Genomic DNA, 13787 nt, shown 5'->3' with positions numbered 1-13787 from the left:
GGGAGGAGGCTGCGGCACATGCTGCTGTGCTCCCCCCAGGCTCCCCTTCTCTGCTGTCGAGCCCCCCCCGTGTGGCCGCCCCCTCCCCATGTTTCCCCATCCTCAGCTGGCCCCTCCTGCCGATCGAGTGCCTGGGGGGGGAGGCAGCAGCCGCCCCCTCCCCCGGCTCACTCTGCAATCTCTCCCCCCGGAGCCGCGCGAGCGTATCCATAGCAACACAGACGCTTTCCAGTGCGTCTGGGCTGCTATGATTTCTAATGATCAAGCCCCTGCACTGAGGCAGGGACCTGATCATTTGTATGATCTGTCAGTGTAACACTGACAGATTCAATATATAATGCATTACAGCACTGATCATGTGCTGAATGCATTATAGATGTGAAAAAGTGAAAGTAAAAAAAAAAAAAAACACCAAACACATACATACATACATACATACATACATACATACATACATACATACATAAATAATTAAAGAAATCATTAATTACAATAAATAAATAAATTAAATAAATAATAAATTATATATATATATATATATATATATATATATATATATATATATATATATATATATAATAAATACACACATTTCCCATCCCCCTTTATAAATGATCCCCTATGAATAAGATAACACATATTTGGTATCGCCGCGTCCGCAATGACCCCGTCTATTAACCCATTACATTAATTATTCCACCCGATTAACGACAATTTATTGTTAATCCCGCCCCCTAAAAAATTAAGGAAAAATCTATCAAAAAGTCACATGTACCCAAAAGGTGTACCACGAAAAACGTCAGCTTATGCCGCAAAAAAAAAGCCCTCACATAACTCCATTGGTGAAAAAATTAAAATATTACCACTCTTACAATATGCAAGACACAAACAGTAATTATAGTATAAATGCCATAAACTATAACAAAAGCTATATAACATGGATATCACTGTAATCGTACCGACCTGATGAATAATAACATGTCATATGTGACGTATAGTAAAGGGCGTACAAAAAATAATGAAAAATTGCTGCAAAATTGTGTTTTTTATTCATACCACCTCATAAAAAAATAATTAAGAAATGATCAGGGTGTCACATGTCCCCCAGAATGGTACCAATGGAAATGTCAACTTGTCTTACACAAATATTTTGGCACCGCAAGTCCTCTGTGACATGGTATAATGGCTAAAAAAAAAAAAAAAATTCCCCAGGTCATGTCTGCGGCCTGTGGTTGAGTCAGGTGACGCACTGCGGCCACATATGGGGGATTTCTACAAACATTGGAATATGTGGAATAAATAGTGAGTGATATTTCTCGGTTAGTATTTGCTGTGTAAGAGGAAAAAATGGATTAAAATGGAATATCTGCCAAAAAAAATGAAAATGTTAAATTTCCCCTCCAACTTGCTTAAATTTCTGTGAAACACCTAAAGGGTTAATACACTTATGAAATGTTACTTTGAATACTTGCAGATTTTATAGTAGAGAGATTTATGGGGGTAACTACCATACAGGCCCCACAAATCCACTTCAGAACTGAACTGGTCCCTAATTAAATCAGAATTTGAAATTTTCCTGAAAATTTGAACAATCACTGCAACAGTCACCATAAAGCAGACATGTGGTAGATGTTGCAGTAGTAATTAGTTCATGTGGCATGACTATCTTTCTTATGAAAAGAGAGTTTTGAATATACAGAAACATACATTTTTCAAATTTTTGCGCAAATGTTGTGTTTTTTACAAAAAACTACTGAGTGTATCAACCAAAGTATACCACTAAAATAAAGAGGAATATGTCACGAAAAAACAGTCTCAGAATAACCGCAATAGTTAAAAGCATCACAGAGTTACCACTACATAAAGAGAGACAGGTCAGATTTGAAAAATAGGCCCTGGTCATTAAGGCCAAAACAGGCTGCGGAGGCAAGGGGTTAAAGTGGTGCCTAACAGGTAATGTAGCCTAATAGAACAATGCTAGTCTTGCTTGAAGACAAAACAAAGGGATTAATCAGCTCTTGTCCCTTGCTACCTTATTTCTGTTGCTATGTGATACCAGGTGAGAAAAACACACTAATATATATTACAATTACTATTATTTAGAATTTTTTTTATTTCTCTCCACTGCAACAAAATAATATAAAGAAATAACAATATATTTCAGTACATAAAGCACATGGCTAATAAAGGGGTTTTTCTTACCTCCCCTAGATTCCATCTCGGCACAGTTGTGTCCAACTCTCACTTCTTAGTTTAGCTAAAAAAGTGAGTAAGGGTCCTATTTTACGGGCCGAGGAGGGCCCGATCAACGATGTAAACGAGCTCCGATCTGCTAGATCGCTGCTGGTTTACTGGGCCTATTCCATGGGCCGATGATCGTTGAGCGAGGGCTGTAGGGACATAGTTACCGATGTCCTTGCAGCAATACATTACCTGTCAGGTCCCGCAGCGGTCCCAGCGGTCAGCTGACAGGCCATTCTGGAGCTAGAGCGCACGGGACCCGGGGAGTAAGACAGAGCGGAGAAGACCTGACGGGTAATATATGCTGCTGCTTCTCAAATCGTCGGTCGCCCGCCGCGCACCGATATTCAACCTTAGCGATGCACGGTGGGGGAACGATTATTTTACGTCTGGCCCTAAATGAACGATCAGCCGATGACATGATCATCGGCTGATCGTTCTCTCTATTCCACCAAGCGATAATCTGCCGAATGGGGCCGATTTTCGTTACTGTGGAATAGGGCCCTAACCCCTTCTGGTGTACTATTTTAGAGAATGAAGACAACCTCCTAGCGCTTTCCAGGCTAGGGATCGCACACTCACTTGGGTGGGTTGTGCAGGTGAATAAGCACAACTCTAATAAAGGCTTAGGGCAGTATTCACACCATGGCTTGCAGGAGGCTCACTAACGGAACACCAAGGTGTAGGAGACAATGAAGCCGGAATAGTCCGAGCCAGCTAAGAGAGTTTCTTCATAAATTCACAAGCACAAGTGTATGGGTTGGATGTAAAAAATAAAACCAACTAGCGTCTCTTTGGCAACAGAACAACTGGGGCACAATAATTTACAAAAACGTAGTAATTTATTTTAAAGGGTTTAAACGGGTTTCAGCTCTTTAGTGCTCGCCTTTCTCAAGCATAAACAACAAGGTTGTAAACTCCTTTAAATATAGTATACAACACTTGAAGACAAGTGACATTGTCCCACATCCTTTATACAAAAAGTAAACACATTGAAATACATAATAGATGTAAACACAATGATAAACACACAGCTAATGCCCTCTCTTATCTGTACTTCACATATAAATGATTAGCATTACTTAGTATGGTGTAATCATCCTTAAGGCAAACGATTACTACTACAAATAATGATAACTAACTATAATTTGTAAAAACATCTGACTTGTCATAGCGACATGTCAGAAGTGTGTATTGGTGGGGGTCTGGGTGCTGAGACCCCTGTTGACCGCTCTGCCCCTTCATCTCAGCTTTACGGTATTCCTGAAAGCAGTCTAAGGAATTATAATGGGAGCCTTGGAAACTTCCGTCCGGAAGTTTTATAGGCTTCATTATAATTGTTATACTGCAGTTACAGATTTTTTTAGACTTTTTTTTTTTTTTTTTTTTTTTTTTTTAGCGCTCATATGGCCTGGGAAACACTGGACTTCCTCTGCTGTGTTTTCCATGGTAACTAAAAAAAAAAAAAAAATGTTAATTGCAAACTTGCTTTATCACATCTACTGATTTTAGATTTTGAAAGTTATAACGACAGTTACACTTTAACCTCCAGTTGTGGGCTGCACAACAAGCCACCACTAGAATCTGAAAGCGGCTCGACCTTTTTCTTTTAGGTACTGAATAAAAAGATCCATGGTATTCTGGGCCCCTCACCAAATAATAAACAAATTGTCTATGTACCGTTTGTAATAGATGATGTGTTCAGCTGACTAGGGGGACTGTTCTTTATATAGGGACTTGAACCTCGCCATGAACAAATTAGCATGGGTGCAGCCCTAGCCCCCCTTGGTCATTAAAACTGAAAATTTATGGTTGAGAAGAAATCTCATACTTTGTACTAAACACTCTGAGGCTCGTGGATTATTTTATTTTTATTTTTTTTTTACTATCCCTCAGAGCAAAGTATAAAGCTTCCAGTTCCAAACTGTGTTCTATGTTAGAATACAATGATGTAACATTAAAAGTTAAAGCGTAACTGTCATTTAACCCCTTAACGACATCGGGCGTACCCATACGCCCCCGTTGCCTGGGCTTTAACGCAAACGGGCGTATGGGTACGCCCGATGTTTCCCCGATCGCTGCGTGTTCACACACAGCGGTCGGGGAAGATGGCCTGCTATAAATCATAGCAGGCCATCATAGCTTCACGGCACGGGGGGTGGTTAACACCCCCCGTGCTTACGATCGCCGCTATAGGCTGATCAATTCAGATCAGCCAATAGCGGCGATCGGAACCTTTCCGGGTCATCGGTGACCCGATGACCCGGAAAAAAATGGCGGTCGGTGCTGTCCGAGGACGGCACCGACCGCCATTACTGTAAAAAGTAATGGTGATCGCCGTGCCACCGGCCCGATCGCCGTGAACGGCCGGCCGGCCGTTCACGGCGATCGGGCCGGTGGCACGGCGATCAGAGTCCCACAAAATAGTAAATACCTGCCCTGGACCCCTCAGCTAGGTAGCCGAGGGGTCCAGAGCAGGTATTTGTACATTACTCACCTGTCCCGGGCTCCTGATCGGCGTCTTCCGGGTTCGCGGCGTCCTCCGTCATTCCGTTCGGTCTTCGGGTCTTTCCGGCGGTCCCCGTCGTCTTCTTTCGGCTATTTTCGGCTCCAGCCTCGTCATTTTCCGGATTTTGCGCTCTGCTGCCCCCTAGCGGCTGATATGTGTAATACACTTATCAGCAGCTACAGGGATATTCAGAATGTAGAAAAAGGGGGGTTTTTTTTTCCAAATTTTTTTTTTTCTATTTTCCGCACCCTATCGCCGCTGAGTGTTGATCAGCATCGCACGAAAGTGCGCTGCTAATCAGCAACTCCTCCTTTTTGGCGTAGGGTGTTTTTTTTCTATATCCTACTGCCACGGTCTGCTTATAAGTGCCGCACATAAGTGCGCCATTTATCAGCAACTCCTTTGTTGGCGTAGGTTTTTTTTTTTATACTTACTGTAAAAAATCACGTAAAAAACACTACATTACACCACACTACATTGAATAAAGTTTGACACTACACCACTACATACCCCATATACCAATCCCCGTATAAAGATGGCCCCCAGGGTGTTTTCGGCGTCAGAGGGATACGTTATTATTACCTCCGACACCGAAACAGCCAGTGAGGATGAATGGGGGGGATCCTTCTTTCCTCCATTCATCCTCATCATCCAGTGACATGTCTGGGGGTAGCGTAGCGTACGCTGCCCCCCAGACACGTCTTTTCCGCCAGTACCGTCCCAATAAGAGATCACGGTATGGTGTGAAATTCTACAAACTGTGTGAGCGTACCTCAGGGTACACTTACAGATTTAGGGTACGTGCAAACTGCGGAATGGCGAAGGATAACCCTTCGTGCATTCCGCAGCTGGCACCCGCCGGCGGACTAATGCGGGCGCATGTCTCTACCCGTGTCATAGACTCCAATCTATGCACGGGCGGAATCCGTCGTCCATCCAAAGAATGAACACGTTGGACGGAGAGCGGAATCCGCCCGTGCATAGAATGGAGTCTATGACACGGACGGAGACGTGCGCCTGCATCAGTCCGCCGGCGGGTGCCAGCTGTGGAATGCACGAAGGGTTATCTGTCGCGATTCCGCAGTGTGCATGTACCCTTAGAGTGTATGTAGGAAGGGACACCCGAATCCAGCCCCCAGATGCCCCCTCCCCCCTCCCCATCCTCGGAGTTAGTGGGAAGATCGTCCGGGAACTGATCTTCCCACTGCTGGATAAAGGTCACCACCTGTACGGGGATAACTTTTATACCAGCACCCCCTCTTCCGGTCCCTCGCTGCCCTGTAGCTTGCGGCACGATCCGAACATATCAGAAATAGTAATAGCGCCCTAATATTTAGCAGCCATGGAGCGGACCCAGCGCTTCTGGATATGAAGGACCCCGTATCGCACCAGGACAACATTTTCCAGGTGACGTCCCCCACACTGGAGAACAGGAGACCCCAGAAGAAGTGCAGAGTGTGGGGTAACAGGGGGATCAGGAAGGACACCATTTTCCAGTGTGACACCTGTCCTGATCGCCCTGGCCTCTGCATACTGGATCGCTTCCAGGCGCACCACACGTCACTGGGGTTCTACATTATCTAAATTCTGTCCCTTATTCCTATTTCAGGGGTCACGTTGATCCAGGGATTATTCTGATCGCCATTATGGAGTCGGGAAGGAATTTTTCCCCTGTGATGAGGCTACTGTCGTCTGCCTCACGAGGATTTTTTGCCTTCCTCTGGATCAACACAGGTTGAGTTTGATGGACACCTGTCATTTTCAACCTTATAAACTAATAATTGGCCTAATACCCCCAAATAAATTAGAATTGTCCCTTTTCCCCAGCTAAGTAGGTATGGCCGCCATTCCCATTAGAGGATGCCATGATGCAATTACAAAGCCTCTGTGCGGCCAGGACAGTAGAAACCCCCCACAAGTGACCCCATTCTGGAAACTACACCCCATAAGGAATCTAAGAAGGGGGGCAGCAGGGATATGGCCCCCTGGTGACGGCCACATTTGGGACGTGAAAGTGAAAAAAATTGTATTTTTTATTTTCTCGGCACATGTTCTACGTAAGTGCCCGTCACCAGGGGGGTCCATATGCTCACTGCACCCCTTGTTAGATTCCTTATGGGGTGTAGTTTCCAGAATGGGGTCACTTGTCGGGGGTTTCTACTGTCCTGGCAGCACAGGAGCTTTTTAATTGCGACATGGCCTCCATCCTCCATTCCAGCCTCTAAATGGCGCTCTGTCCCTTTGGTGACTTGCCCTGTGCCCATATGGCACATTATGCCCACATGTGGGGTATTTTCGTACTCAGGGGACACTACCCTACACGTTTTGTGTTCATTTTCTTTTTTAACCCCTTGTGGAAATGGAAAAAAATCAAGGCTAGACCAACATTTAGTGTAATTTTTGTAAAATTTTTACTCTAAATTATTAATCTTGTCATGTTTTTTCATTTTCACAAGGGGTTAAAAGATAAAAAAAAACATTTAATGTGTAGAGCAATTTCCCCTGAGTACGGAAATACCCCACATGTGGACATAAAGCGCCATGCGGGTGCAGGGTAAGCCTCCGAAGGGAAGAAGCGCCATTTGGTTTTTGAAGGCTGGATTTGGATGGAATGGATTTCGAGGGGCCATGTTGCATTCAAAAGGCCCCTGTGTTGCCAAGACAGTTGAAACCCCCCACAAGTGACCCCATTATGGAAACTGCACCCCTCAAGGAATGTAACAAGGGGTGTAGTGAGCATATGGACCCCACTGGTGACGGACACAAATGTGGAACAATGTGGCGTGAAAATGAAATATTACATTTTTTACACTATAATGTTGGTTTAGCCTTGAATATATCATTTTCACAAGGGGTTAAAAGAGGAGAAAAAAAACAAAATGTGTAGCGCAATTTCCCCCGAGTCCGTAAATACCCCACATGTGGACATAAAGCACCATACGGGTGCAGGGTAAGCCTCCGAAGGGAAGGAGCGCCATTTGGATTTTGGAGGTTGGATTTGGCTAGAATGGATGATGAACGCCATGTCGCATTTACAGAGCCCTCGTGCTGCCAAAACACTGGAAACCCCCCACAAGTGACCCCATTCTGGAAACTGCACCCCTCAAGGAATCTAACAGGGGGGGAAAAGAGGATATGGACCCCTTGATGACGGGCACATTTGTGCCATGAAAGTGAAAAAATGAAATTTTTCCCTTTCACGTCACATTGTTCCACATTTGTGCCCGTCACCAGTGGGGTCCATATGCTCACTGCCCCCCTTGTTAGATTCCTTGAGGGGTGTAGTTTCCAGAATGGAATCACTTGTGGGGGGTTTCCAGTGTCTTGGCAGCACGAGGGGTCTGTAAATGCGACATGGCCCTTGAAATCCTTTTCAGTGAAATTCAGCTTCCAAAAGCCAATTGGCGCTCCTTCCCTTTGGAGGCTCGTCCTGCGCCCCCTTGGCACTTTATCGCCACATGTGGGGTATTTCTGTACTCGGGAGAAACTGCGCTACACATTTTTTGTCTTTTTTTGCCTCTTATCCCTTTAAGAAAATGAAAAATTGAAGGCTAGAACAACGTTTTAGTGTAAAAAATAAATTTTTCTTTTTTCACGCCATATTGTTCGGAAAATCTGTGAAGCACCTGTGGGGTCCAGATGCTCACCGCACCCCTTGTTACATTCCTTGAGGGGTGTAGTTTTCTGAATGGTGTCCCTTTAGGGGTGTTTTTTAGGTTTTGACACCCCAGAGCCTCTGCCAACCTGAAGTGGTACAGTCAAAAATGACCAAATATAACGGAGGCGTTGAAATTCACTAGGCGCTCCCTTATATCTGAGGCTTGTGGTTGCGTCAAATAGCGCAATAGGGCCACATATGGAGTATTTCTATAAACTGCAGAAACGGGGCAATAATTATTGGGGTGCATTTCTCTGGTAATAGGTTTATAATTATGAAAAATATTGGATTACAATAAAATTTCTGCACAGAAAATTAAAATTTTCAAATTCCTTACACACTTTGCTTTTATTTCTGTGACTCCCCTAAAGGGGTAAAACACTTTCTGGATGTGCTTTTGCAGAGTTTGGGGGGTGCAGTTTCTGAAATGGGATGCTTTGTGGGGCTTTCTAACATACAGGCCCCTCAAATACACTTTAAACCTGAACAGGTCCCTAAAAATATCTGATTTTGAAATTTTACTGAAAATTTGGAAATTTGCTGCTAATGTTTTAAGCTCCCTATTGTGTAAAAAAAATGAAAGATAGTTTAATAAATGCCGCCAACATAAAGTAGACATGTTGCTAATGCTATTTAATATATAATTTATGTGGTATAACCACTTTCTGTATACGCAAAAAAGTTTCAAAGTTGGAAAAATGCATTTTTTCACATTTTTTCACATTATTTGGGTTTTTTTCATAAAGATTTGTTATGAGTATCGACTCCAATTTACCAGAAATGTAAAGTACAATATGTCACGAGAAAACAATCTCAGAATCAGCCGGATAGGTAAAAGCATCCCGAAGGTATTAATGACTAAAGTGACACTGGTCATATTCATAAAATTTGTCTCTGTCATTAAGGCCATTTCAGGCTCTGTCCTTAAGGGGTTAAGGGTCATTTTTCTGAAAACATTAAATGTCAACAGAACAAGCGATTTTAAGAAACTCTGTAATAAGTTTTGTGTACTAAAAGAGTTTCCTTCTGTACTGAAAAAGCAATCTCCCAGCCTCCCCCCTCACATCAGATGAAGCAGGGTTTGTGTCCATTATGTGGCTATGGAGAGGGGAGGGGCTGTTAGGAGTGACTGAGCACGGAGCAGTCTTGCAAAGCATAACACCCTGCAATCTTCTCTCAGTAAGTTCATAGATAAGCACTGACCTTTCTGACACCTGAATTTACCGGTTTAGGTGCCCAGACAGTCTACAAACAGCTGACCTTCATGTCACCTCTTCCTGCTCCTTCATCTCCCTCAGCCCCTCCCCCCTTCATAGGCTTACAATGGAGAGAGCAGAGCCAGTCTTCACTGGCTTCTCTGTAATGAAGACGTGTTTGCCTGATAATGCACAGATAAGTCAGGGGGGGAGGCTGGGAGATTGCTTCTTGAGTACAGAAGGAGGCTTTTTTTTTTGGCTGATGAAACCTATTACAGAGTTTCTTAAAATCGCTTATACTACTGATTTCTGCAAACAAAAAAAAACATGAGTAACGCTTTAACCCCCTTAACCCTTTGAGGACCAGGCCCAAAATGACCCAGTGGACCGCGCAAATTTTGATCTTAGTGTTTTCGTTTTTACCTCCTCCCCTTCTAAGAGCTCTAGCACTCTGTTTTCTATCTACAGGCCATGTAAGTGCTTGTTTTTTACAGGAATAGTTGTACTGTGTAATGGCGTCTTTCATTTTACCATAACATGTATGATGGAATTCCAAATATATTATTTATGAAGATATAAATAGGTGAAATCGTAAATAAGAATGCAATATGGTAACGTTTGGGGGGTTCTTGTGTCTACGTAATGCACTATATGGTAACAGCGACATGACACTATTATTCTATAGGTCAGCCCGAACACAACCATATGCAGGTTACACAGATTCTCTAATGTTATATATGTATTTTTTTATGAAATCCTTTTTTTTGGCAATTAAATATTAATAAAATGAGCCTATTATGACGCTTGTAACTGTTTTATTTTTTCACATACGGGCTGTATGGGGTGTCATTTTTTCCGCCATGATCTCTAGTTTTTATTAATACCATATATGTGAAGATCGTACGTTTTGATTACTTTTTATTGATTTTTTAAAATATATAATGTAACATAAAATCGGTAATCTGCGCACTTTTTCCCCTCTTTTCGTGTACGCTGTTTACCGATCACAATGACGCTTGTTATATTTTAATAGATCGGACAATTACGCACGCTACGGTATATTATATGTTTATCTATTTATTTATTTATTTTTATATGTTTTATTTATATAATGGGAAAGGGGGGTGATTTAGACTTTTATTGGGGGAGGGGTTTTGGGGTAGTGTGATAGTGTTTTGAACTTTTTTTTTTTTTTTACACTTTTGAAGTCCCTTTGGGGGACTTTTACATCCAGTACTTTGATTTATAACGGCTGTGGCCAGCTCCCAGCGATAGACCAGCTCTCCTAGATCACGTAGAAAGATAGAGCACGGAGACTGAAGCCCCTGGATTCCGGGGTGTCAATAACAAGAAAAAAGAAACTTGATTCCTCCAGCTCATATAAAATTCCACTTTATTAATTCCAAACGTCTAAAAATGATAGTGGCTATCATTTTTAGACGTTTGGAATTAATAAAGTGGAATTTTATGAGCTGGAGGAATCAAGTTTCTTTTTTCTTGACTTTGATTTATACACTGATGAATGCTATGCCATAGGCATAGCATTGATCAGTGTTATCAGCGCTCTGCTCATTGAGCCTGCCTGTGCAGGCTCAGTGTAGCAGATCGCCGATCGGACCGCACGGAGACAGGTAAAAGACCTCCGGCAGTCCGTTTCAACAGTCGGGACCCCCGCAGTCACACTGCGGGGGTCCCGATCGGTAAGTGACAGGGGAATCCCCCTGTCACTTACACTTAAACGCCGCGGTCGCAGCCTTTAAGGGGTTAATGACACGCAGCAGTGCGATCGCTGCAGCGTGTCATTACCGGTGAGGTCCCGGCTGCTGATTGCAGCCGGCCCCCACCTGCTATGAAGCGCGCTCCACTCCGGAGCACGCTTCATAGCGGGAGAAACACCCAGGACGTAAGTTTACGTCATGGGTCGTCTGGGGACAGACTTCCATGACATAACCCTACGTCCAGGGTCGTCTAGGGGTTAAGGACCGGGCCTGAAAGGGCCTTAACGACCGGAGCAAATTTTATGAATATGACCTGTGTCACTTTATTCATTAATAACTTCAGGATGCTTTTACCTATCCGGCTGATTCTGAGATTGTTTTCTCGTGACATATTGTACTTCACATTTCTAGTAAATTGGAGTCGATACTTATAACTAATGTTTATGAAAAATCCAAAATAGCGTGAAAAATTTTGATAAAAAGCATTTTTCCAACTTTAATACTGAAAATGGTTATACCACATAAATTATATATTAAATAGCATTAGCAACATGTCTACTTTATGTTGGCAGCATTTATTAAACTATCTTTCATTTTTTTTTTTTAGACAATAGAAAGCGTAAAACATAAGCAGCAAATTTCCAAATTTTCAGTAAAATTTCAAAATCAGATATTTTTAGGGACCTGTTCAGGTTTAAAGTGTATTTGAGGGGACTGTGTGTTAGAAAGCCCCACAAGGCACCCCATTTCAGAAACTGCACCCCCCAAACTCTGCAAAAGCACATCCAGAAAGTTTTTTAACCCTTTAGGGGAGTCACAAATAAAAGCTAAGTGTGTAAGAAATTTAAAAATTTAAATTTTCTGTGCAGAGATTTTATTGTAATCCAATATTTTTCATAATTATGAACCTATTACCAGAGAAATGCACCCCAATATTGATTGCCCCGTTTCTGCAGTTTATAGAAATACCCCATATGTGGCCCTATTGCGCTATTTGACCCCAACCTCAAGCCTCAGATATAAGGGAGCGCCTAGTGAATTTCAATGGCTCCGTTATATTTGGTCATTTCTGACTGTACCACTTCAGGTTGGCAGAGGTTCTGGGGTGCCAAAACCTAAAAAACACCCCTAAAGGGACACCATTTAGAAAACTACACCCCTCAAGGATTGTAACAAGGGGTGCGGTGAGCATTTGGACCCCACAGGTGCTTAACAGATTTTCCGAACAATGTGGCGTGAAAAAAAGACAGTGTTTTTTACACTAAAACGTTGTTCTAGCCTTCAATTTTTCATTTTCACAAAGGGATAAAAGGAAAAAAAAAAACACAAAACATGTAGCGCAGTTTCTCCCGAGTACGGAAATATCCCACATGTTGACATAAAGTGCCAAGCACTCGCAGGACGAGCCTCCAAAGGGAAGGAGCGCCAATTGGCTTTTGGAAGCTGGATTTCACTGGAACGGATTTCAAGGGCCACGTCGCATTTACAGAGCCCTCGTGCTGCCAAAACACTTTAAACCCCCCACAAGGGACCCCATTCTGGAAACTACACCCCTCAAGGAATCTAACAAGGGATGCAGTGAGCATATGGACCCCACTGCTGACGGGCACAAATGTGGAACAATGTGACGTGAAAGTGAAAAATTTCATTTTTTCACTTTCACGGCACAAATGTGCCCGTCATCAAGGGGTCCATATCCTCATTGCACCCCTTGTTAGATTCCTTGAGGGGTGTAGTTTCCAGAATGGGGATTTTCCACTGTCTTGGCAGCACAAGGGCTCTGTAATTGCGACATGGCGTTCATCATCCATTCTAGCCAAATCCAACCTCCAAAATCCAAATGGCGCTCCTTCCCTTTGAAGGCTTGCCCTGCGCCCACATGGCGCTTTATGTCCGCATGTGGGGTATTTACGGACTCGGGGGAAATTGCTCTACACATTTTGTGTTGTTTTTTTTTTTCACTTTTAACCCCTTAACGACATGGGGCGTAAATTTACGCCCTGATGCCTTTAAGGACGTTCAGAGCGGGGCCGCGTGGCGACCCCGCTCTGAACCGCGGCGGTTCTGGGTGCCGCTTGTAGCCCGGGACCGTAGGTATTAGCGGGCACGGTCCGATCGCCGTGCCCGCTAATACAGTAATCAGATGCAGCTGTCAAACATGACAGCTGCATCCGATTACCGGATTCAGACGTTCCCTGGTGTCTAGTGGCGGTGATCGCTCCCCCGGGATGTTATCCCGGGGGAGTGATCTCCGTTTCTGAAGCCGGCCGGGACCGCTCCAAAATGGCGCCGTCCCCGGCTCGGCACTTGTTTACTTCCGGCTGCAGCAGCCAGAAGTAAACGAGTGCCTATCTCATGGATCTCTGCAGCATATCTATGCTGCAGAGATCTCTATGAGAGATCAAAGCACTTATACTAGAAGCCCCCCTAGGGGACTTCTAGTATAAGTGTTAAAGTAAAAAAAA

General features: G+C 43.5%; 1 protein-coding gene across 1 annotated transcript in view; it reads left to right on the top strand.

Moving 5' to 3' along the window:
• Window positions 1–13787, top strand: part of DDX46 (DEAD-box helicase 46) — a 142453-nt gene that overhangs the window by 13972 nt on the left and 114694 nt on the right. The gene's annotated exons all lie outside the window — the stretch shown is intronic.

The sequence above is a fragment of the Dendropsophus ebraccatus genome, chromosome 1 (genome assembly GCF_027789765.1).
Source record: "Dendropsophus ebraccatus isolate aDenEbr1 chromosome 1, aDenEbr1.pat, whole genome shotgun sequence".
Classification (NCBI taxonomy): domain Eukaryota; kingdom Metazoa; phylum Chordata; class Amphibia; order Anura; family Hylidae; genus Dendropsophus; species Dendropsophus ebraccatus.
Note: the sequence above shows the minus strand (reverse complement) of the source record. Positions and strands in the feature narration are given on the sequence as shown.